Source organism: Balaenoptera musculus, chromosome 4, assembly GCF_009873245.2.
Source record: "Balaenoptera musculus isolate JJ_BM4_2016_0621 chromosome 4, mBalMus1.pri.v3, whole genome shotgun sequence".
Lineage (NCBI taxonomy): Eukaryota > Metazoa > Chordata > Mammalia > Artiodactyla > Balaenopteridae > Balaenoptera > Balaenoptera musculus.
Genome location: NC_045788.1, coordinates 33,167,737 through 33,193,141, shown reverse-complemented (window position 1 = coordinate 33,193,141; position 25,405 = coordinate 33,167,737).

The following is a 25,405-nucleotide window of genomic DNA, read 5'->3' as shown; positions in this document are numbered from 1 at the left end:
ATAGTTTTTCTGGGTGAAGGAAGCAATTGGAGATGGAAAACAGCTCACTTAGAGCCCATGGGTCAGCTTAAACTATTTCATAAGCAATCAATTAAACGATGCTTCAGCAAGCAGAAAGGCTTGCTAAAGCAGTGGGAATTTACTATATAAAAAGAGGGTGACAAACATGAGAAGACTAATTAATAATCAAGATAACAAAATACTGTTATTGAGAAATCATTGAGACATTCTGAGCAAGAGTTTACCGACTCAAACTTTTTTTGTTTTAAAAACAACAAAAAAGGGGCTTCCCTGGTGGCGCAGTGGTTGAGAGTCTGCCTGCCAATGCAGGGAACACGGGCTCGAGCCCTGGTCTGGGAGGATCCCACATGCCGCGGAGCAACTAGGCCCGTGAGCCACAACTACTGAGCCTGCGCGTCTGGAGCCTGTGCTCCTCAAGAAGAGAGGCCGCGATAGTGAGAGGCCCGCGCACCGCGATGAAGAGTGGCCCCCACTTGCCGCAACTAGAGAAAGCCCTCGCACAGAAACGAAGACCCAGCACAGCCATAAATAAATAAATAAATAAATAAATAAATAAATAAAAAACAACAACAACAACAACAACAAAATATAAGGCACAGAGGTCACACATTAGGGTTTTTGTGGAGGGAAATTATGAAACTAGATGAAGGCAAGATTTCTCAGCTTTCAGTCTGGGGCACTTTGCATCACACTGGTGGTTTCCAACTGGCAGCACCAGCATGTGAGAACTTCTTAGAAATGCTACCTCTTAGTCGCCGCCCCAGACCAATGAATCGGAGACTCCAGGCGTGATGCCCAGTAAGCTGTGTTTTAACAAGTTCTCCAGGTGGTTCTGATGCACATTCAAGTTTGAGAACCACTGCACCGCCATGTGGCTCTGTCACAGAAGGCTGGAGAGGCTGATTTGGACCAAGACTGTACCTATGCAGTCAGAAAGCCAAGCACCAAGCTGGAACATTCGTGGGAGGAATTGAGGCCTCACTCTGACAGGGGAGATGGACTTTTGTGTTAAATAGTAGAAGAAGTAGAAGGTTAATAGTAGAAGGGAAATTCCAAATTCAGGATCTAAGTAAGAACTCCAATTCTCTAAGAAGTACCGGGTCTTTTACGGCCTAGGCCTTACTTCCACCTTAACTCCTTCAGTAAAAGTTTCAACTGTGCGGATTTGGGAACTGTAAGGGTGTATTTCTAATTTTATAATGAAAACCAGTAGAAGAAAAAAATGTCACTTTTCAAAATTGACCTTTTTTGCTTCCTGTGTTAAACATCATTATTTTGAAAATGACAAACCTCTCTAAATTTAGTTTATGTAACATATGGAAGATTAAGGGGAAGGGAGGAAAAAATAACTCAGAAGAGATGAGGCAAGGTTGAGTTTGCCTATTTTACATTATTACTGTAAAATTCCTTCGCCCTGAAAAACACTCAAGTTTCTTTTCCATGTGACTCACTAGCAAATTTCTGTTCCTTAGATGTGGGTCCTGTATTGTGTGGATCAGGGATATCAAATAACCAAAATATGAAAAAAAAAAATCACAGCTTATATTTTAGTATAAGAATAAGGAACTAAGCAAGTAGAAAATCCCCTTTCATGACTGAGAAACTCATGTTAAGCTTAGCAATATTAGTAGCATTAAAATACTTTTATGTTATATCCTCAGGATATCCATGAATAATGAAAGCTACAACCAACACTGCTGCCATTAGTTAAATGTGGCTCACACAAAGATCTTATAAACTGCTTCTAAAAGGTATACTACGTTTCACTCATTTCCTTTTATCCCTCTATCCTTTCTAAAGACGTGGACTCATTTTTCTGGATAATACCTTTTAAACTCTTTATCAAATATGTACTCAATAACTATCAACTACTGTAGGAAAATGCAACTCAGTACCTGAAACCATAATATACAAGATAATTATCAGGGCCGTATACTCAATTTGTCAGATAGTTTTCTGTTTACCACCCATAACTGAAGCCATTTCCATAGCAGAGATTGTAGGTACAAAGAGAATAAGAATTTTGTTAGGAGATAACTGTGAAATAAAATGAAGACCTTGTAGTAAAAAGTTTGTTACTATTTAAGAATGTTTCTTCTGGTCTTCTGTCTTTCCTTTGCAAAGTATACTTTATTTTTAGATGTGCAGATATAATTAGAACCCAGTGTTTTAAGCTTCCAAAATTGTGGAAAAGAATGCTACTTATATACTTAAGTATTTAGGGCTAACACAATGATACGGTGCTCAAATCTCTACAAAGCTTGCCTGAACAGAAAACCATGATGCTTCAGGCATATAACAGGGTGGTGCCGCTGTGTTTGCTGAGATAGTTCTCAAGACTGTTTTTTCAACACAAGCAGTCTTTCAAATGTACTAACAAACTCCACATTCATAAAATTGTCCATGAAGAGTAGAGAATATCAAGAAGTGTATTGAATGTAACCTGCACTGATATAAAAAAAGATACTGACTTGTTATTTTCTACTCTGAAGTGTAAAGTTAGCAAGAGACTGAGAAAAGGAGCTGTTTGTTTAATAAAATAGTTACCATTTTGAGAACTGATCCAGCTCTCATGGATAAAAAGTTTAATTGTGTGAACAAAGTAAAATACTGAAAATATCGAATTCTCTACTGCACAGCAGTGACCACTATACAGCTTAATCTCTCTCCTCCAGTGAATACTCAAGTATGACAGGCCAGGTTTCTGGTTTTCTGAGGCAGCTACTCAATGACTAGCAATTTAAATTCATTCCTACAACTGAATTCATAACAACTTCCCTACCAAAACCCTAGAATCAAGTTATATTGTTTTGATCAGACAATGTTAAAGAAAATAAAGTGCATTTTTAATAATTCCTCTTCCATCACAACTTTTTTTCAAGTCTCTGATACAAAGTTACTTCCAAATACACTTTATGAGAACAATCAGACTAGTTTCCTCATGGTCAGCAAACTCCTTCATTTATACTATTCTGTTATTCCTCTTTCTTATACGTGTCCTTCCTCTTCCTCGGTATTGCTGTAGGCACTCTGAAAAATGATCAAATACCTAATTAATGATTCTAAAGATCTTTGTCTTATTTCTATTACCTTGAGGAAAAATGTAAAAGAAAGGGGAGTCCATATTTGTGGTGAACCTATTGTGTCAAATACAGAGATGTGGAATTTTTACAAATAGTCCTTGTGATTGCTATAATCATAAGAGGTAGCTGTTATTGTACCCATTTTGCAGAGGAGGAAATTGAGGCCCAGAGAGACTAAGCAATAGCTATGGGCAAAATGGTATTTGAACCTAATAACCTAGTTGTGTGTCCATAGCTCATGCTCTTTGTAACCTAAGTAAAATATTGCCCCTGGAATTTTTACTAATGTTAATTATACCTTTATATAAAAATACTTTTATTTAATGACTAATATTTTCAAAGCACTATCATATACATCATCCCATTTCAAGGCAGCTGGTAGAATGGGGTGCTTGTTGTGGGGTGTTGTGAGGAATAGCAATAATGTATATAAAGTATAATATCCAATGTAAGACAAGTGCTCAGTAGCTATTATTATTATTACTGATCCTCCCAGCAAGCTTAGAAGTTAGGTAGTACAATTATTATCATGCCCCCCGAAAGACTTTTCCTACAAAGATGATTAATCCCGTTCACGTTATACTCCACAAGCAAGAATTACTTTAAAATTTTTATTTTTAAGGCATTTACTTACAGGAATCTCAAAACACCATATTCAACTTAAGTTTGTTTGCAATGCAGGCAGGCAGGCAAGGAGTAGAAGGGAAGCAGGTGTGAGACGGGCTTCCAATCTTTCCCAGCCGAGTCAGAATTGGAAATTTTGCCTTCCTTCTCCAAAATGAGTCTCCTTTCCACTGCACCAAAGTGATACAGGAGGATTTTCTTTCTCCTAGGTGTCATCATCCTCTTCTTACAAAGGATAATGTAATGGCGAGCCCACCCTTCAGTTCCTTGCTTGCACAGGGAGGGAGTGCCCCCTGATATCGGTGCAGACCACGCTAGTTTACCGCGGTGAGAGCCGTTATCATGACGCAGAGGATGGTTCCGGTTTGACTTCTGTGGCCGCATTCCTGCTCTCCGGATAGTAGGCAGAGAAGTGCAAGAAAAGTACTTGGTATCAGTGACTCACAGCAAGACAGGAAATGTCAAGCGGGTCCACCCTTCCTTCCTGCCCTCCCGACCAGCTGAGTTGCAGAACCACAGGCCACAAGGAGCCTAGAATCTTGGTGAGCAGGGCTGGAGCCACAGATAGAGTCTGGGCCACTGCAGTAGGCTCGCCAAATGGATTAAAATGTCAGGACCCAGCTGCCGGGAAAGCACACTCTCTTCATCCTAGAGAGCACTGTTTCTGTTGAGATTTCTCTTTTCACTTTTACGCAGTATCTGCCTGGTATATTCTGGCCCTTGCACTGTTCTTAAACAGTGGGCTTGACACAGTTAATTGAGTGGTCCCCATTTATACTCTGTTTAAAAAACATGCAAGAAATGATATCAATCATCATTATCAAGCAATGCCTTCACAATGCAAAACGGCAGTGTGTGTCTCTCCAGCAAAATGTAAACACATCTACAGCAGTGTTTTGAACCTAGTGTAAAATTGCTTCAATAAAGTTACATTATGTTTCTCTTCATGAGAGCAGCAAATGATTATGATGATGATAAAGGCTAACAATTATTACATTAAGAACTGCCCTAAGCACTTTATATATTTTAAGTCATTTAAGTCTTACAAATACCCTTTGAGATAAGCATTATTATTGCTCCCATTTTACAAATGAGGAAGTTATCAAAATGAATGAAAGTCTTTCCACTGTCTCCCCAAATTGTTTTCAAACCTCACAAATAATAAACAAAGCTCAAACAAAATAAAAAAAAGTCATAAATGAAGCTGCTGCTGACAGTGATTTGTTGTAAGAGTCAAATGAATAAATGACACAAAATGATGACATACATGTTTCTCACAACTGGCCAAGTTCAGTAGTACATTTCCAATTCAAGTTAAAACTCTGAAATAAGTCATTACAGCAGACCAAATTTGTCAGTATCTTTTGTCAAGGCCACTTCCCTCTCTTCCTGCAGGACAGCAATGTCAGAAAGTGGCAGAAGTCTGCATTCCTGAGTGTTATTATATATAACCTTTCAGTTCTCACCTCCTTTTATTTTCCTGCTCTCTCCAAGCTCAGCTCACACCCTGTGTTCCAGCCGTGCCAAAATACTTTCAGTGCGCTTGGTCCTTGTTATGTGTCTTTTTTTTTTTTTAATAAATGTATTTATTTTTGGCTGTGTCGGGTCTTCGTTGCTGCACGCGGGCTTTCTCTAGTTGCGGCGAGCGGGGGCTACTCTTCGTTGCGGTGTGCGGGCTTCTCATTGCAGTGGCTTCTCTTGTTGCGGAGCATGGGCTCTAGGCACACGGGCTTCAGTAGTTGTGGCTCACGGGCTCAGTTGCTCCATGACATGTGGGATCTTCCCAGACCAGGGCTCGAACCTGTGTCCCCTGCATTGGCAGGTGGATTCTTAACCACTGCACCACCAGGGAAGTCCCTTGTTATGTGTCTTTGAATAAGGTGCTCTTTTCTCTTTTCTCCCTCCCTCTGTTCCACCCAGGGAGTACCTGCAGCATTCAGAATTCTATTCATCTGTTCATACACTCAAAGAGTATTTACTGAACACTTATTATGAGGCAGACATGGGGAGATGGGAGAGAGAAGAAGGTCACTGTTCTGATGAAACTTTCATTTTACTGCAGAAAGAGAGACAAAGTTTTAAGAAAGAAAAAAAAAGAAAGAATGGATGAGGGAGGGAAGGAAGGAAAGAAGTAAGGGAGCAAGGGAAGGGCGGTGGGAGGAAGGGAAGAAGAAGGGAGGGGGGGAGTTACTGACTCATGATGGTTAGGGTTAGGCAGGCCATATGACATTCAGTGACACTGGATGTCAGGAATCCAGTCACGTAAGCTGAGCTCTGAATGACAAGAAGGAGCCAGTCATGCAGAGCCAGGAACCATTAATTCAAAGGCGCTAAGCTAGGGAGCAAGCCTGGTTCCCAAGAGCTGAAAGGAGCCAGCGTGACTGAGGTGCTGCCAGAGGGCAAGGCCGCCACCAGACCCCATTGGCTTTGTAAGGCCTGTAGGAAGTTTAAATTGAAAATTTAAAGCAGAGGACTGATAGAATCTAATATATTTTAATAAACCTCTCTGGCTGTTGAGTGCACATTGGGTTTTAGGGGGTCAGGTAGAGAAGCAGGAAGACAAATTAGGATACAGGTGCAGGAGGAGCCATGGCGATGCTTCCCTCTCTGTGCTCACACAACATTTTGCCAAGACTCAATGTTAAGGTTACACGTTCTTTACAAACCGATATATGTTTTTTCCTCTTCTACTAGATAATCAGATCCTTGAAAGCAGGGATGAATCATCATTCCACAATAAACATTCCCTGTTTAAATAAATTAATAGAAGAATGAATGAATAAAATAAGGTCCCTGCCCTCAGAAAGCGTAAAGTCTCTGAAACAAACATCCATTCAAGTAACCAGACTGCAGAGTAGGTTATTCACATTGTGGAAGAAATAGAAAGCATTATATGTGAGGGCAGAGGAGGGAGAAAGAGGATTATCCAACTGAGAGTGTGAAACTGAATCAAAACATCAGGGTCTGCCGTTCTTTAACACAGTGGGATGTTAAAACAAGGTGGTAGGAGTTTGACAGAGAACAAATTGAGTCGGCTTCCCCTTCTGATGTTTCACAGTTTTAGATAAGGGCTGTATTTAGACTGAGTTCTGGGTCAACATGCAACTCAATGACTCTGTTGAGAAATGATTTATCTCTGCTGGACTATTAAATAAAAAGTAAACAAGAGTGTCAGATTACTTTTGGATTGTTCAAATTACAGCAAAACCCTGACATTTAGGTGAAGTGTTCATGTTTTAAATGTTTCTTCTTGGAGTTATAAAAAGATCAACCGGGCTTCCCTGGTGGCGCAGTGGTTGAGAGTCTGCCTGCCAATGCAGGGGACACGGGTTCAAGCCCTGGTCCGGGAAGATCCCACATGCCGCGGAGCAACTGGGCCCGTGAGCCACAATTACTGAGCCTGCGCGTCTGGAGCCTGTGCTCCGCAACAAGAGAGGCCGCGATACTGAGAGGCCCGCGCACCGCGATGAAGAGTGGCCCCCACTTGCCGCAACTAGAGAAAGCCCTCGCACAGAAACTAAGATCCAACACAGCCAAAAATAAATTTTAAAAAATTAAAAAAAAAAAAAAAATCAACCATGAGGAAGAGTCAAGTGTGTTCTTAGTGTATTCTCTTCCTCCTTTTCTGTAGTTCACTCTCCCCAGGGGCTCCCCTGTCTCTACCCAAGATTTCACAGCCCTCCAGTTGCACAAATATAGGCCTTTTTCTCTCGCTCCCTTTCCCTTTCTGTTTCACTCCCCCTTCCCCATCCTACCTCAACCACCTATCCATCTAGCTATCTATCATCAGTTAGTTTTTTGTCCCATAACAAAACAACACAATATTTGACTTAAAACAACCATTTATAATGTAGCACAATCCTGTGAGTGATCTGACTAGCTCTTCTGGATTAGGCCAGCTCATCTGGGGCTGAATGCTCTAAAATGGCCTCCCTCTCATGTCTGGGGCTACAGCCAGGACACCAGGGATGCTTAAGGCCTTTCTTCATGTGGTCTCTCATCCTCAAGGATGTCTGTCCACATGGTGACAGAAAGGTCCCTAGCAGCAGGAGGAGGAAAACCCTATTGGAAGCACTTTTCAAGCCCTTGCACCACATTTTCTAATGTCCCATCAGCCAAAGAAAGTTAGCTGTCCAAGCCCAGGTTCGAAGGACAGAGAAATAAACTCAATTTTTTGATGGGAGTTATGGCAAAAATTCCATTGCAAAGGGATACAGGGATATAAGTAATTTGTGTGATCCATCACACTATCATTTTGGAGAAATCCCATAAATTTAATTCACACGAAGGTGATAAGGACCCCTAACAAGGTGGTTTGCTTCATAACTTGGCAAAATATCTCACCTCCAGGGAACCAGTGTCTAGAGTCAGAATTGCAGGCCCAGTGGTAGATGAGAAAGAGCTTTTCTTCTGCAAAGGCCTCTTCTGCAGCCCTTCCAATCCTGATCTACAGGCAGCCACGTATCTGAACACAGATTCCACACCCGCTCCTCCCACCCCTTAGAGAGTTACATCACAGTGTGCTTGACAAGCATGATTTGACGTATGGAAGGGAGTACATCAATCACTTGACTCTACCAAACACCTGGTACATAACTGCTCAATAAATACTGAATTAGTTAATTCATGTGTGCATGAGTGTGCCTAAGGGTGTATCAAGAGAGAAGGAGGAAGGGTGAGCATGCAAAAATACCAGCTCCATTCCAAATACTCCCCTAGGGAGTTAAGAGACAGCACGGCAGAGTAGAACTGACATGGGCTTGAAAGCCAGCTGAACATACTGCCTGTGTAACCTTGAGCAATATTCTTAACCTCTCTAAACCTAGTGCCCTAATCTATAAAATGGGCATAATAATACCTTTGCTACAGGGTCATTATAAAAATTAAATAGAATGATATACATGGAATACCTAGACCAACACATGACACATTAGAGATATTTAGTAATTAGCAGGGAGCTAATTAGAAGCCAAGCCTAGCTTCCCACACAAATTCCATTCTTCACTTCCTCCTTCCTTCTGTCCCAGTGCCACCTTCCCTTGGTGGTCTGCCTCCTTCCACCTACCAGCCCTTGACCAGCCCAATCAGAGAAATGAGCATGGCAGGAAGTGGAGAAATTCACCTGTATCTTTAGGTTCTATCAGCAAGATGTCATTCCAGCTGTGTCACTGGAAGGTAATTAAAGCAATGGGAAAGAGTGACCACAGTTAGTCTTACCTCTAAAAGTAAGGCTCTGGCTACTCATTGTCTGCCATTTTGGTTCTCAAAAACTCACAGCAGAAGCAACTACCTAGACCCAGATTTGACCAGCAGCATTTGTGCATTTGGCATTCAGGAGGTATGGACAGATTTCAGTTAAATGTTGTAGACAGAACACATGAATTTCCTTCTCTGCCTTCCCACCTCACATTCCACTGAAATACCTGTTTAAAAAATATATAAATGAAATAAATTCATACTAAATCCCCATATCAGGGAATGAAAGATTTCTATATATTTCTCCAAGATATGCAGAGGATGGGATCGTAGACTGTCTGGATTCAAATGTCAGCTCCATCAGTCATAAGCTATATGACTTTGAGCAACTGTTTCCTTATTTATTAAAATGTGAAAAATCATAGGACCTATGGCACTGGGTTGTTGTGTAGGTTGGCCAAGTTATATGAAGCACTAGGATACTTCCTGGAACACAGCTCAATAAAAGTTAGATTTCACTGTTATAAACAGAAGCCAAAGAATTTACAACTAAGAAATTACACAGAGAAAGCTGGAAGCTCAAAGCTTGGAACTGGCAAGAATTCCAGGGGAACATGAATGAAAAATCAAGGGTATTAGTTTAATGTACACAGAAAAACTACAAGAGTCCATCTTCCCCCTGTTCTCTACTCCCACATCTACATGCAGGGGTGATGTGTCACCTAATTAAACTAAAACCAAAGAAGTATTCTCTAAAGAAGTTGAGTAACTTGTCTGTGAAGGGCTAAGGCTCCTGTGCTAGGTGCCTGGTACATAAGGAGTAGCCTCTCTATTTTTAATGACTAAATGAATGATTTAACTTTAAAGGGATCACAAAATGATACATGGAAAAAAAAAATCCACACCTCAGCAACTTTTCTGAAACTTCACTATGTCAAAGATAAGAGCCTAAACATTTCTGAGAAGAAACAAGTTATCTATAAAGAAATGAGAATCAGACTGGTGTTAATCTCCTCCCCAGCAAAACTGGTCGCTAGAAGATAATGGAAAATGCTTTAAAAGTTCTGAGGGGAAATTCCTCTGAAACTAGAATTATATACCTATCTAAATTATTTTTCAAGTCCAAAAGACATTTTTAGACGTGCAAGAGCTGAGAAAATTTTATCTCCCATGCATACTTTCTGGAAAAAAAAGTATTGGGGGATGTACTAGAGCAAAAAGAAAAAATAATCCAGGAAAAATAAGGTCATGAAAGCCAAGAAAAAGGTGAACATGACAGTCACAAAAAAAGAAATCTATGAAAGATAATTAGATAAATGTTGTTCAGCAGGCTTAGAAAATCAACAGTCCAAAGAGCAACAGGAAATCAGAAAGCTCTGAAGAGTAAGTCCTCACATTGAAAGATTCCTGTAGGAAATATTATTAATAAACTGAATGATCTTTGACAAGATGAAAGCATACTACAATTCTGTCCACAAGAAAAAAATTTAATCAGAATTTCCAAACAACAAACATGATATATAAAGAAATCATGGTCTAAATATAAAAAAAACTATAATGCTGTATGATATTTAATACACTGAAAGAGAGGAATCAATTTGACCTTGACACTTGGAATATTCTTCTTCAACTAGCATAGGTCAATTAACACAAGGCTATATTTCCTTCTTTATGGGTCTAATCATACTACTTTGTACCTTAAGTAATAATACTCGCATTATATAATAGTAAAAAAGCTTTTTATTAAAAAAAAATTTTTTTTCACTCAACCTATTGGCAAAGTGTAGAATAATCAACCATTTAGAACAACCCAAGTGATAGAAACATTGACAGTGTAAAAAGTTGGGACATGTAAATAGAGTAGAGATGGAAGAAAGCATATGGGGCATTAATTTCCTCATTTTATGTGATTATGAATACAAATTTCTGAAGTTGACAGACCAAGAAAGAAATATTAATATTATTTACAGATATAAAGGTCACCTCTCAGGATCTGTTTTGTTTCCTGAAAAACTGGATTGATGATGTACACTCTATCTCACAGCAACTTTGCCACGAATGTCAAAACAATTAAAGGTATGGGAGTACTGGGGGAAATTAAAGTGTCTTTGTCATCAAAGTGTGTAGCTTCTACATAAGTCTGGCCACTTGCTTATGCATCCTAACTGCAAATCATCAAAACATATTTAATATATCCAGTTACTTTCATCAGCTTTCTGCCCTGTGTAGTTCTCATAGTTTCCATCCCATGTAGAATCATAGGCCTTTAAAGCTGAAAAGACTTTCAGAGACTCTTGAGCTCACCTTCCCCTTTTCATAGGTGAGGAAACTGAGGCCACACAAAATTAACTGATTTGATGAAGTCAATGGCAATTAAATGACAAATTAGTCCTAAAACTACGTGTCCTGAGTCCTAGGGTGATGTTTTTCTGCTACATAAATAAAGAAATGGCCAAATAATAATACTACAGTTGACCTTTGAAAAACATGTGTATCAACTGCTAGGTCCACTTATATGTGGAATTTTTTCAATAAATATGTACTACAGTACTACACAATCCATGGTTGGCTGAATCTGTGGATGCAAAACCATGTATACGGAGCGCTGACTGTAGCTACACTTGGATTTTCGACTGTGTCTGGGTCAGCACCCCCAACCGCCCCTCTCCCCAGCCCTGTTGCTCAAAAGTCAACTGTATGGGGCTTCCCTGGTGGCACAGTGGTTAAGAATCGCCTGCCAGTGCAGGGGACATGGGTTTGAGCCCTGGTCCGGGAAGATCCCACATGCTGCAGAGCAACTAAGCCTGTGCGCCACAACTACTGACCCACCCTGCACTCTAGAGACTGCAAGCCACAACTGCTGAGCCTGCGTGCCACAACTACTGAGGCCCACGCACCTAGAGCCCATGCTCCGCAGCAAGAGAAGCCACCGCAATGAGAAGCCTGCGCACCGCAACAAAGAGCAGCCCCCGCTCGCTGCGATTAGAGAAAGCCCGCGTGCAGCAACAAAGACCCAACGCAGCCATAAATAAATAAATAATAAATTTATATTAAAAAAGTCAACTGTATGATAAATAGGTCCAGATAATAAATTGAATCTATGCGATTTCAGGAAAAAAGTTAGAACCCTGTAGTTTCATATGATCAGGGAATGTCCATGGTATAAATAGATGTGCATTCTTAACTTATAAAGGTTTATTCCATAAATAGTTGTAACTATTTTATTATATAAGATTCATTGATTTGTTTTATATGCTAATGTCTTCTCAAGTATATTTACAAATTCTAATGGGAAGTTCCATGTCTCTTAGTTCCTCTTTGCTTTTACAGGTGAATTGGGCTACAGCAAGCTTTCTATAAAAATTAGTTGGTTTGTTGTTTCTCTTCTGTATTTTTTTCTTTTAAATTTGTATTTGAAGCCATTTCAAACTTACAGAAAAGTTGTAAAAACAGTGCAAAGAACATCTGATTACTGTCTACCAAGATTTAGCAAATTTTAACATTTCTCTCTCATCTATGTATCCATCTATCTATATCTATTTATCTATCATAGATCTATTATATGTTACACTTTAAAAAATATACATATTTTTTCTTATCCACGTGAGAGTAGGTTGAACACATCATGCCCCTTTATCCCTCCACACTTGAGTTTGTTTCCTAGGAACAAGATTTTTCTTTTACATAGTAACAGTACAATTAACAAATTAGGACACTTAACATTGATATAACACTTTAAAGTCTATATTTCAACTTTATCAGTTGTACCAATAATATCCTTTTTAGTTTTTTCCCCTAATTCAGGATATTGTCTAGGATGTCATACTGCATTTTATCATGTCTTTTTAGTCTTATTTAATTTGGAACTGTTCTTCAGCCCTCCTCTGTCTTTCATACCATTGGCATTTCTGATGAATACAGGCCAGTTATTTCATACTGATTAAGATTCTGGTTTCTCTGTTGTTTCCTGGTGATTAAACTCAGATTACCCATTTTTAGTTGGGTTGCTACATGATTGATGTGTCTTTCTCATGGTTTCAAATTTGGAGGAACTGGATGTAACTTTCCCTCTTATTGGTGAGGTTAATGTAGATCTACTTGTTTAAGATGTTATGCCATTTCTCCACTGTACACTCTTTTCCCTTTTATAACTATTAAGTAATGTGTGAAGAGAGAATTTGAAACTATGTAAATATATTGTTCCTAATCAAATTTCCTCCCCTAGGTTTAGCCTATTGATCATTCTAGCTTGAATCAATTTTACTGGGACGGTTGCAAAATGGTAATTTACATTTTATTTATCTATTAGCCTACTCTATCTACCTGGCAGTAAGGAATAGCTTTATTTTATTCCTTATTTATTTATTAACAGTTTGGACCCATTAATTCTTGTTTTATTCAACTATTTTCCATTAATGTAACTCTCTCTTTTTTATTTTTCTCTCTCTCTCATGCCCAAATTGTCCTATATTTGCCCTGTGGGAACTCATTCAAGCTGGCTTCTGTGAACTTCTGACATGTTCTCATCATTTTTTGAGCACTTCCCTATTTCTGGCATTAAAAAAAAATGTCAGGCTCACGGTGTACCCTCACTGCTGCTGCCCAAGAATCAGCCATTCTCAAGGAGTCCTCATTCCTTTTAGTGGGGAATGGTAGATTGCGTTTTGAAGTTGACATCATGGAGGTCAATCATGTCCTTCTAAAACACATCTCCTGGTTTAGTAGGAAACAGAATCAGAACTGAAAAGACATTAGGTCTCATCCAGAATGGAAATGCTCTGTGCTTGATTTTTTTTTTCTTTTTTCCAGGATTAGGTAGTAGATGTCAGAAATGAATCCACAGCAACAAAATGTGCTGAAGTGTGTATAAAGGAAACATTTTAATTACCACATGAAATTAGTCTGCAAAACAAATCAATTCAATTAAAAATCTAGTATTTTAAGAGAGTTGAAAATCATTATAATTCCAAATGAAAATATAAGTTGTATCTTGGAGTTCTTCAAAATGGCTCAGCTTGAAAACAGTATATAAACACAAACTCAAAATATGTTTTTAAGCACACAATATGAAAAAACCAATTACAAAATACGAAATTTAAAACCCTTAGTGTTTGGCACAAAAAAGTGCTAACATCTTTATGAATGAATTAACGAGATTTAAGAAAAAGGTAGCCACACATAAGAATTCAAATAAAACTATGTATATGAAATGTATGAAATTGTATAGGTGTATGTAATAGGATGCTACACATGCCCTCTCTTCCTGAATAGTGTATGGCCATTTTCCAATTTAAACTCCATTTCTTTTAAAATTTGACTTTTTTTTTTTTTTTTTTTGACTTTTTTTTTAAAGAGCTAGCTGAGAAAGCAAAAAATACAGAAGATCAGTATATCAAACATAGTATTACAAAGGCAGACTGGAGTGCATGTTGTCTTTGCCCAAGAAAAGCAGGCCTGCCTAAACCAGAGTATCCCGGCAGTAGCCTTTCATTATGAAACCAGCTTGTGGCAATACTTCTTCTCCAGCCGTGAGGCAATTAAATATCTAAGAATGGACAATCCTCCAATCGCCTCACAAGTGTTAAAATCAGCACCAGAGCATGTTGTAACTCACCATATGTTGTAATTAAATGTAGGAACTCACACTTCTGCGTGGCCATAAAAACCTGTTTGGGGAGGGAGGCCGCGCCGTCTACAGTTGCTGCCAACCTGGGATCAGACAGTGATGTGGGGGGACATACCTGGCTTCATACGCTTACAAACACATCCTCATACAATCCCTTGGTTTATTTCAGATTCCCCAGGCTTCTCAGCTGCCACATTTGTAATAGCGAGAAAGAGATTTAGATCAAAAGAGACCACAGGGCGAGACAGGAGTCCAGGAGCATGACTGGACTAGAGTTTCCAGGTTCTGCTGTTTCCTTTCAAGTAATGAAATAAGTGAACATAAAAGAGGAGGCCAGGTTGAAAACAGAAAGGAGGCTGGGCGAGAAGCTGCCATGAGAAACCAGCTAGGAAGAATCAAGGGTAGCTGTGCCAGACCTGCTGAGTCTTGCTCATTTAGAGGGAGGCTACCTCCTATTGGTGAAACTGCAGAGATTTCTAAAAAAAAAAAAAAAAAAAAAAAAAAATATATATATATATATATATATATATTTTTTTTTTTTTTTTTTCCTTTTTTTCCCCTAGTGCTCCAGGAGATTACAGCATACTACAGTGAAAATACTTCAGGTTCCAATGGTAACTGATGGAAATATCCCTCAGACAAATGGTCTCAGCTGGAGGAGCTGTTTATTAACTGGACTCGCTGCAAGCAGCACCTCTCATCAGGCGTTCAACAGGAAATGCAGCCTTCCAGGAGGGCTTGACTCAGCAGGAAGCAGCAGCTGGTGAGGAGAATTACCTGATTCACCTGCTCAAAAAAGTGCTAACATTGGGAACAGAGCGGATAAACTCTAATTACATTTGAAACAGAGTGAGGAGGAATTAACCCAGAGGAAAGTGGGACCAGAAGCTGTGGAGTTGGCTCTCTCCTCTCTGCCTGGTGATGTGGAGGAGGGAAGCTTTGCCACTGGCTCACCGCCTGCCACATTGCTAGGGAGGCGAATCAGCCTGCCTGAGGGGAAGCAGGAATGACTCAGGAGGACAGGAGACCCTGCGCTGGAGCCCCGAAATGTGTCTATCTTTCCATAACCCAGCCGGCATAGAGTTCCAAGGGATGTGAGGACTCCCCATGGGGTGGAAGGAAGTGAAGAGAGAGATCACACTGACAGTCAAGTCATCACGTGGTGACTAAGCTTGGGAGCCTTCCACTTATTGTTTGACTTGAGCTCCCTAGGAAAGAAAAGAATGGGCTGGCATTGTCCCATCACTGAGACCGTGTAACTTGTCTCAGTTCCCTCTCTCTGTCCTTGCCTCTGATTACATTTATGGTAGATCCTTGTGGAGGCTGGCTAACACCACTATTTCTTATATACTGTAATACATTTATACAATAAAGAACTATGTCCCACACACACCCATGGACCATCCTCTCATTATCTCCCTCTCCCCACCCCCTTCTTCCCTTCCCCTCTATAAGAAAGAGACAAGTAAGCAAGTTATAGAAAGGGTTCCTTTTATCAAACAACTTGTAGAATATTACAGGAGGAAGGCTGTTTCAGCCCATTTCCTATATTTTTTATAGCGACAGCATAATTATCATTGATGTTTGTAACGGAGGTCTGCACAACTGCAAATTCTACATCCTGAAGGCCTAAACTGTATTCTTTATAGATGGACTGCTATTTTGTTGCATTCAGATTTTCGTCAATCCACGTGTAACATATTCAGCAGTGGTGATAATAAAGTAGAAAACCCCATTCTTCCCCATTTTTCAAGGAAGCTTCCTGAATCAGATACTGACAGGAACAGGGGAGAGCAATAATGGCCTGGGGTTCCTTTGGGAAGGTTGTTTTTACAAACAGGATGAGTGCAGAGTAGATGAGCTGAAAAACAAGGGCAGAATTCTCATTCTGGATTTGAATCTTTAATTGTAAAAGAAAACTAAGGAATGATCATTTAAAAATACTATTACAACCTGCTGTATAAATAAATAAATAAATAAATAAATAAATAAATCAAAAATTCAAAAATTCAAAAAAATACTATTACAAGGGTCAATATTCTCTATAATAATAAACCTCAATTGTTTTCTGCCATTATTCACTTTTGTATACATTCTTATGAGATTGGGACAGGCTGAGTGAATTGTGACACCTGAAAATAGATGAGTTAACAAGGGGTCGCCAAACACTCTTTTTTTTTTTTTTTTGAAGTATAGTTGATTTACAGTGTTGTGTTAATTTTTATATTCTTTTCCATTATGGTTTATCACAGGATATTGAATATAGTTCATGTGCTAAACAGTAGGACCTTGTTTATCCATTTTATAAATAATGGTTTGCATCTGCTAACCCCAAACTCCCAATCCATCCCTCCCCATCCCTTCCCACTTAGCAATCACAAGTCTGTTCTCTATATCTATGGGTCTGTTTCCGTTTCGTAGGTAAGATCATTTGTGTCATATTTTAGATTCTACGTATGAGTGATATCATATGGTATTTGTGTTTGTCTGACTTGCTTTACTTAGTATGATAATCTCTAAGTCCATCCATGTTGCTGCAAATGACCTTATTTCATTCTTTTCTATGGCTGAGTAGTATTCCATTGTATATATGTACCACCTCTTCTTTATCCATTCATCTGTCAATGGACATTTAGGTTGTTTCCATGTCTTGGCTACCAAATACTCTTTTAAAGGGAAGTGAAGAGCAGGATAAAATTGCCTGGTTTGATTGCCTGATCTGGATGATAAATGAAAACTGGATTTAATTATAAAGATAATGATAAGTATGGGCATTGGAAAGCAATGAAATTTTAATGTTAAGCCTAGTACACAGAGTTACGTACCTGGCGTTTCTTAAAATAGGCTGAACTACCAATTGCATGAAAAATTTTAGAGACCCTCCAAGCAAATTTTAAATTACAAAATTGGTGCAATAAGGGATAATTTGACTTTTACCTCTTCTCTGAATCTTGTGTATCTATAGGCACTTAATACCAAAAAGCATTTAAGCTATTCTGGAGTTCAGTATGTGAAGAAATACAAGCTTTTAGCTGATCCAGCCCAGCAAACCTGTTACCAAGGTAGAAACAAACCTAGAATTTTGGAGGTAAATATTTAATTTTTTAAAAGTCGAGTGCTTCCCTGGTGGCGCAGTGGTTGAGAGTCTGCCTGCCAATGCAGGGGACACGGGTTCCAGCCCTGGTCTGGGAGGATCCCACATGCCGCGGAGCAACTGGGTCCGTGAGCCACAATTACTGAGCCTGCGCATCTGGAGCCTGTGCTCCGCAACGGGAGAGGCCGCGATGGTGAGAGGCCCGCGCACCGCGATGAGGAGTGGCCCCCACTTGCCGCAACTGGAGAAAGCCCTCGCACAGAAACGAAGACCCAACACAGTCAAAAATAAATAAATAATTACCATTTAAAAAAAAAAAAGTCGAAGGCAAGATTTCCTTTCCTATAATTTACTATTATTAGAGAAACTATATGTGAAATTTAAAATTTGCCAGTAGCATTTAAAATTATGCTTACAAATGCTAGTTGAGGGGACTAGATTCACAGCTTATATTCTTACGGCCCTGGGAAATCTTCATAAACTTTCAAAGCAAAGTTCGCAAGTCCAACCTATTATTGGCCACAGAGTTCCTCAGAGCAAAGTTTTCACACGTCCCTGGGACAGTTGGTGAATCTCAGTCACCTTTGACGTGAGATGCCTGGAGTTAATAACCACACTGGCTGATTGTGGCCCTGCCTCTCTTCACTTTTGCACGCCGGTGAAAGGAGGGGTTGACACCACTTGTGTAGACAGCAATTTTGTGTTAAAAGCTAGGAGTCAAACAAATGAAGGCATGCAGCTCCTTTCTATTACATTCTGTTTCCTTTCTATGGAGGAGAAAATCGAGACTTCAACATAAGCGTAGAAATGATTGAAAATTGAATCCAGTTCTCAATATGAATAGGATTGAAGTATTAGGCAACTTAATAATTCATTAATAAAATAGTTCAGTAAATAGTATTAGTATAGATTTGAAGGAATTATAAATAAAATGCTGTTAAATGTTACTATTTAACAGCAATCCTTTAAAAACTTTGAATTCTTAGGAATTATACATGCCTTAAAATTGCCCAAAATTTCATTCTGAATTTTCTATTAAACTTCATTTTGCCTCATTAATGCCAGAGACTGATTTTCAAAGTATGGATTTAATGTAGCCAGCTCACAAACATTTGTCCTAAAAGTAGTCAGGTAGAAATGCGACGTTCAATTTCAGGTCCTATTTTTGTTTAGAAAATACATCTGTGTTAAAGTAGTTATAGTTATAACACTGAGAACTATGACTGTGCGTTTTTAAAAAAATTCTGGTTTGCTTTCACTTGTGTTTTCTAATGGTTATACAGGGTTTTTAATTTTTACAATCAGATAAAAATACGTCAATTAAAAAATATCCAATGTTGAACCAAACCCTAAAAAGAGGCTTTCACCTGCCCACCAGCACACCCAGATATGCCCATGCAGTGAACAGAAGAGATGGAATACCTTCATTATTCAACTAGTATTTATTAAGAGCCTGCTATACATCAGATGCTGTGTTAAGTCCTGGATACTTACGGAGCCTCCTTAATCCCTCCAGCCCATCTCTTCTTTATAAAACAATCTTTATCCACAGCTTTTCCCCATCAGAAGAGAAACAACATGAATAATTGTAACCCGGACCCAAATTTCAAATCCACGAAAGCAATATCGAAATTTAAAACAAGACTTCAAAAGGAACTGAATCCTGAATCAAAACTAGGGTAAAGCAAAGTGAAATTAATCTAAACTAAGTATACATCCATAATTAATCTAAACTAAGTATAAAATATTTGTTTACTAGTTTTATTTTTTAAGAAAGAACTAAAGAAAGGAGAACCCTTTTTATTAAGTACCAACTTTCTGTCAGGCATTAAGCATTATAATTTACAAGCTGCATATAATTTAATCTGAACAATAACTGTACAATACACGTCATTCCTTATTTTTCAAATGGAGAAACTGAGTCCCAGAGACCTAAAGAAACTTGCCCACGTCACCCAGCTGATGGAAGCAGAGCTAGAATTATAATCTACTTGTTCTGATTTCAAAGACAAACTGAATCTTTCAATTTCTTACAGCTACTAAAAAGGGAAGTAGGAGGGGCTTGAGGTGAAGTACCAAATACTATATAACTACAACAGATAATTTATTAAGTAAAAGTTTCTTGTTTAAAACTCTTTCTTCCTCAATCACTTATTTTCCCAAGGCAACAAAAGAAATAGAAAACAAATGGATAATTAATATTGGCCTTTCTCTGCCTAGGGGTAGAAAATGTCTTAGGAGTCTTAAAACAGACAAAATATTGGAGCAGAAAAGACACAGAAGTCAAAACTCCCAGCTAATTCATAAAAAAAAAAAGCACATGAAAAATTGAGAATGTTCTCTGTAAAATTGCATAAAATATTATCAACACCTCTTGTTTTACTAATAATTCCTTCTGATATTCACTGTAGCTTAAGAAGCTAAGCCTTTATAAGACACTGAAACTTAAAAAAACAAACAAACTTGCTCTTTATATTTAAAAAGTATTGAGTCAAATTTTAAAATAAAACAAATTCCAAATACCTGCTCTAGCCATAATCTGTTAAGTTATCTCTAATACTGGGAAGCAGTTTCATTTGGCCACTAAGTATGTGATTCTGACTAAATCCATTCCTTCTTTGGAGTGTAAGTTTCCTATTTTAAAACAACAGGGATTAGGTAGCTAAAAATTCGATGAATCTGAAAACACTGAAGCTATCAGTTTTATTCCAAGTTTTTATGTAGGTAGTATGAAAAAGCAAGAATTTTATTTTTGTTTCAGAACTTTTGTTCACAATGCGTCCTATTATAGCATGACAAAGAAATACAGTAAAATATCTTTTGGAATATGCAGTATATGTTATAAGTAAAACACTTTTAATTTACTTTGTTGTAATGATACTAACCAGAGCTAACCAGAGTTGGAGGTATGAAATAGAGAAGGTAGGTGATAAGGAAGACCTGGAGCTCTCATATACCCATCAGTCTCTTCTCCCTCCATCCTTAACTATTTTACCAACATGAACAGATAACTCCGTTCTCTCACTTTAGCACACATCCCTCCAGCAACATTTTTCCTTCTCCTTTGACACAGAACTTCCTGTTCCTTGAAATATACTCCTATTGGAGGAACAAAGCATTTGCTATCTGACTATAGAAAGCTACAGTATTTCTTGAAAGTGGTGCTATTGTTATTGGCATTTGGGGTAGGACTTATTGGCTGCGAAGTAATTTAGCAACCCTGACCCTGGGGTACTGAATGCCAGTGAACCCCCTTCCTAATTGCAACAACAAATTCAATAAAACAAAACCCCATATTACATATATCTACAACCTCTAGGGAGGGAGTATTTCCCTGATTGTCAATCAATAATTTAAGCCACCTGTATCATTTACTATCTAGGAAACTAGCCAGAGAGTGATACTCAAGATCATACAGTTAATGAGTAATTTTTAAAATTTCCCCTTCTACATACGAGAAAACACTTCTGATATAGAACCAGACACTGTTATTTGAAGTACTTTTTCCAGAGGTACATATGGTTTTGACTGTAGATATTAACCTCTATGACAATGAGTGAAAGGCAGAGTAGTAGCCACTGCTGTAATGTTTACTTAAAAAATTAATATCAAATATGTGATGTGTACACTATAAACAATATTCTGTGAGATGAGTGGTTCTCAAAGTGAGAGCTGCAAACCCTTGGAGGTCTCTGAGACCTTTTCAGGGCCTCCATGAAGCCAAAACTATTTTTACAATAATACTAAAAAATTATTTGCCTTTTCACTATGTCAACATTTAAACCTACAATGCAAAAGAAATGTCAGGAAAAAATTTGTGCTAGTGCCTTAGCATAAATCAAAGCAATGATACCAAATTGTACTTACTAGTAGTCGTTGTATTACACACCACTAGGCACTTACACTTAAAAAAAATTGAAAAAAGTATATCACACTTAGGAATAACTTAAAAAGTATTCTGTGTGACAAAAATTGAAATAAGCATAAAGCACTTCTGCATACAGAAATACAAATGGTTTTCTCCAGGAAAAGCTCTTGTGTGATTGTTTGGGTGATGAATTAAACTAGCCTTGTTAGTATAGCACCATTTTACTTGAAAGAATGATTGACATACTATGGTTATTCAGACTTAGGCATTTAGAAATGCTTTCTAAAAAACATAAGCCTGTAACTTAGGGTGACCAACCATCCTTGTTTGCCTGGGATTAAAGGGTTCTGGGGACACAGGTATTTTCATTGCTAAAATGGCAAAAGTCCTGGCAAAGCAGGGCAGGTTGGTCACTTTATTGTCACTTCAGGAAAACAACTAGCAGTATGTGTCACCAATGATGATAAGTTCAAAGTTTCAAGCAAAAGCTAGAATTTAGGAAAACTTGTATCCTCCACTCTGAGCTTATCAGTTTCCTGATAGTTAAAGACATTTTGGATGAGATTGGAAATGCTACGCACTCCCAATGCAGGGGGCCCGGGTTCGATCCCTGGTCAGGGAACTAGATCCCACATGCATGCCACAACTAAGAGTTCACATGCTGCAACTAAGGAGCCCGTGAGCCGCAACTAAGGAGCCCATGTGCTGCAACTAAGGAGCCAGCGAGCCACAACTAAGACCCAGTGCAACCAAATAAATATTTTAAAAAATACTAATGTAATTTTTTGATATTGTATAATGAAATATATTAACGTTTGCAAAATTAACATTTTGCAACATTAATGAATCAGTATTTTCCAAATAACCAATGCATGATGTTATAGAATTCATTCAAAATGCAAGATTGCCAATGGATTGTAATATAATAGAAACAAGAAGTTCATTGATACAGTTTTGGATCCACATTGCAACCAAATTTTAAGAAACTACCACTTGAAAAGTTTGAGTGTAATATCAAATAAGAATATCCACAAGTATCTAAAAAAAAAAAGAAAAAGAAAAAGCTATTTCCAAATACATATCTACATATCTAGGTGAGGCCAAATTTTCTTCTTAAATTTCAATCAAAACAACATTATCAAAACATATTGAATCTAGTAACAAATATGAGAATCCAAATATCTTTCATTAATCCAGATATTAAGGAGATGTGCAAATATACGAAATGGTGTCATTCTTCTCACTAATTATTTTGTTTTAGAATATAGTTATTTTTTTCATTAGAACATAGATGTTAGTATGAAATGACTTATTTTTTAATTAATTGAATTTCTTAAAATTTTCTAGGTTTCTAGTATGATGAGTATTAATAGATAACCTACAAAAACAAAAACAAAAGCTTTTTTGTGATTCTCAATAATTAGTAAGAGCAAAAAGGTGTTTTAGGACTGAATATTTTAGAGCTGTCATGGTAGGTGGTTAATGCTGTGATTGTTATCCAATTCCATTCTTTCCAAAATATTACTCTTTTGGAGCACTAACATTCTAGTCCATGGACTTTCTAGTTTTAATTTTTAAAATCAGCTTTGTTATAACAAAAAAGAATTCCAAGGGACCTTTGACTGTCATAGTCATCTAAATTTCCCCCCTTCCCCCCCCCCCAAAAAAAGGAAGAGAGAGAGAGAGAGACTCAGTCTTTAATACGATAACATCTGTGTGATTCTTCAACACAGTGAGAAGCATGCTAGGAGAAATTTTTGAAGTCTTTCGTAAGATTCTACTAAGTTCCATTGAGCCAATTAGTTTAAATATTAGCTTCTTGAAAGACACAGTCTTTGATGAATCCCTAAGGAATGTCATGTTTTATGGGAAAATTTAGCTAAACCATAACTGGTTCCTGGCATCTTCTCCAAAGTTCATTGATGGGTGTCCTAGAGAAAAGCCTCAGCTATCTTTTAGAGCTCTTTAACTACTCTGTAGACACTTTTGCTCTTTCAGAGGAGAGACATTCTACCCTCCAGGCAGTAAGGTTTCATGAGAGGTCATACGGTGTTGCACACCCAAGCCAGGATGCCTTCATCTACTACCTATGTATTCATAGGCATGACACAACTTCCTTGACTTAGTTTCCTCATTTGTAAAAATAGTACCACCATCCAGGAAACGTTTTTAGAATAACAGTTGCATGTAGAAATACTCAATAAGTGTTAGCTTTTATTTTAAGAAAAAATTAAGGAAAAGTCAACTTGCAAGAATGAACCCAGATTAGAATCATAGAAATGTAGAGATTATCTATAAATATGAGGTCCATTATTGGGACATTTACAAGGACTGAATGTGTGATAGAGCTTAGTGATTTGACAGACCTGAAGATCTAGACATTAACATATAATGAGAAGTTTGTATCTAATCAACAGTTGCAAAAACATTAAAAAAAATGCTAAGTGTGAAGAATATCTTCATTCTTAGGTAGATTAATACCAGTATTATTTTTATACCTTTTAGTCTTTGGATTACTTTTATATATAATGAATTACAAGTAAAGTGAATGAGTAAAAGTTAAAAGCCAAATTACTATGAACCTCAATTTTTTAATAAATATCAATCTATATATTTTAATTTTTGTATATTTATCTGTAGCAGTTACATCTTATCAGTTATTTTCAGCCTATATAAAAATAATACACATTCATCTCAAAATATTATACATTGTTACAATTGTAAATGTTTTCTACCTTGCTGTATTTCCACTGTTTCTTTTGCCACATGACCTCAATTTGTCAACACTAAAGAAAAACATTAAAAAAAAAAAATCCTGGGCTTCCCTGGTGGCACAGTGGTTAAGAATCCGCCTGCCAATGCAGGGGACATGGGTTCGACCCCCGGTCCGGGAAGATCCCACATGCCGCGGAGCAATTAAGCCCATGCGCCACAACTACTGAGCCTGAGCTCTAGAACCTGCGAGCCACAACTGCTGAAGCCCGCACACTTAGAGCCCGTGCTCCACAACAAGAGAAGCCACCGCAAGGAGAGGCCCGCGCACCACAATGAAGAGTAGCCCCCGCTGCAACTAGAGAAAGCCCGCGTGCAGCAACAAAGACCCAACTCAGCCAATAAATAAATAAATTAATTAATTAAAAATTTAAAAATCCTTTTCCTAGGCAGTATTCTTGTTAATATAGAACATTAAAATGCACAGTATATATCATAGGAATGTGACATGCAGCTATTAGAGATCACATTAATTGTAATAGATGAAAACAAAAAGAAAGAAGCAAATATATAACTTGGTATACAATATTTTTGTCATGTAATCAAATGTTTCAGCATTATTGTAGATAAAATTTGATATAATCTTGACTTTATCACATTTTAGATGCTCATATATCAGTGCTGCTTTCAGAAATGAGCATAAGGTCCTATATGAGCATCTGCTCCTATACGTTGTACCATATAAATGATAAGCTGGTTCTGGGGAGAAATTGTTAGATTGCTTTCTCATCCTCTCTTCAGATGGGAATATTTTAGGCCTGAGTGTTATGTTCCATCACCTTGAATAGATGTTTAATAATTTTTTCAATATTATTAAAACAATTTCAGTGATGTATGACTGTGGCTTGGCCTGCAAACTTTAACATTATGGTGGTGAACTAGTTAAAGTTATGGTTTAGCTTTGTAATAAACCACAAACAGATTAAAAATAAACATTTCTGGGAGCTGCTGCATAGACCCCCTCCTAAAATTCAACAGAGGCCTGACTTGTGGGAGCACAATATGTTCACACAGAATACTGTATGTGCAATAGGACATTCTCCATTTCTAATTTCATAAATAAACATTTGAGCCAAACCCTGACCTACAGATGTCAAGAAAAGGAATATAAAGAGAGAAAT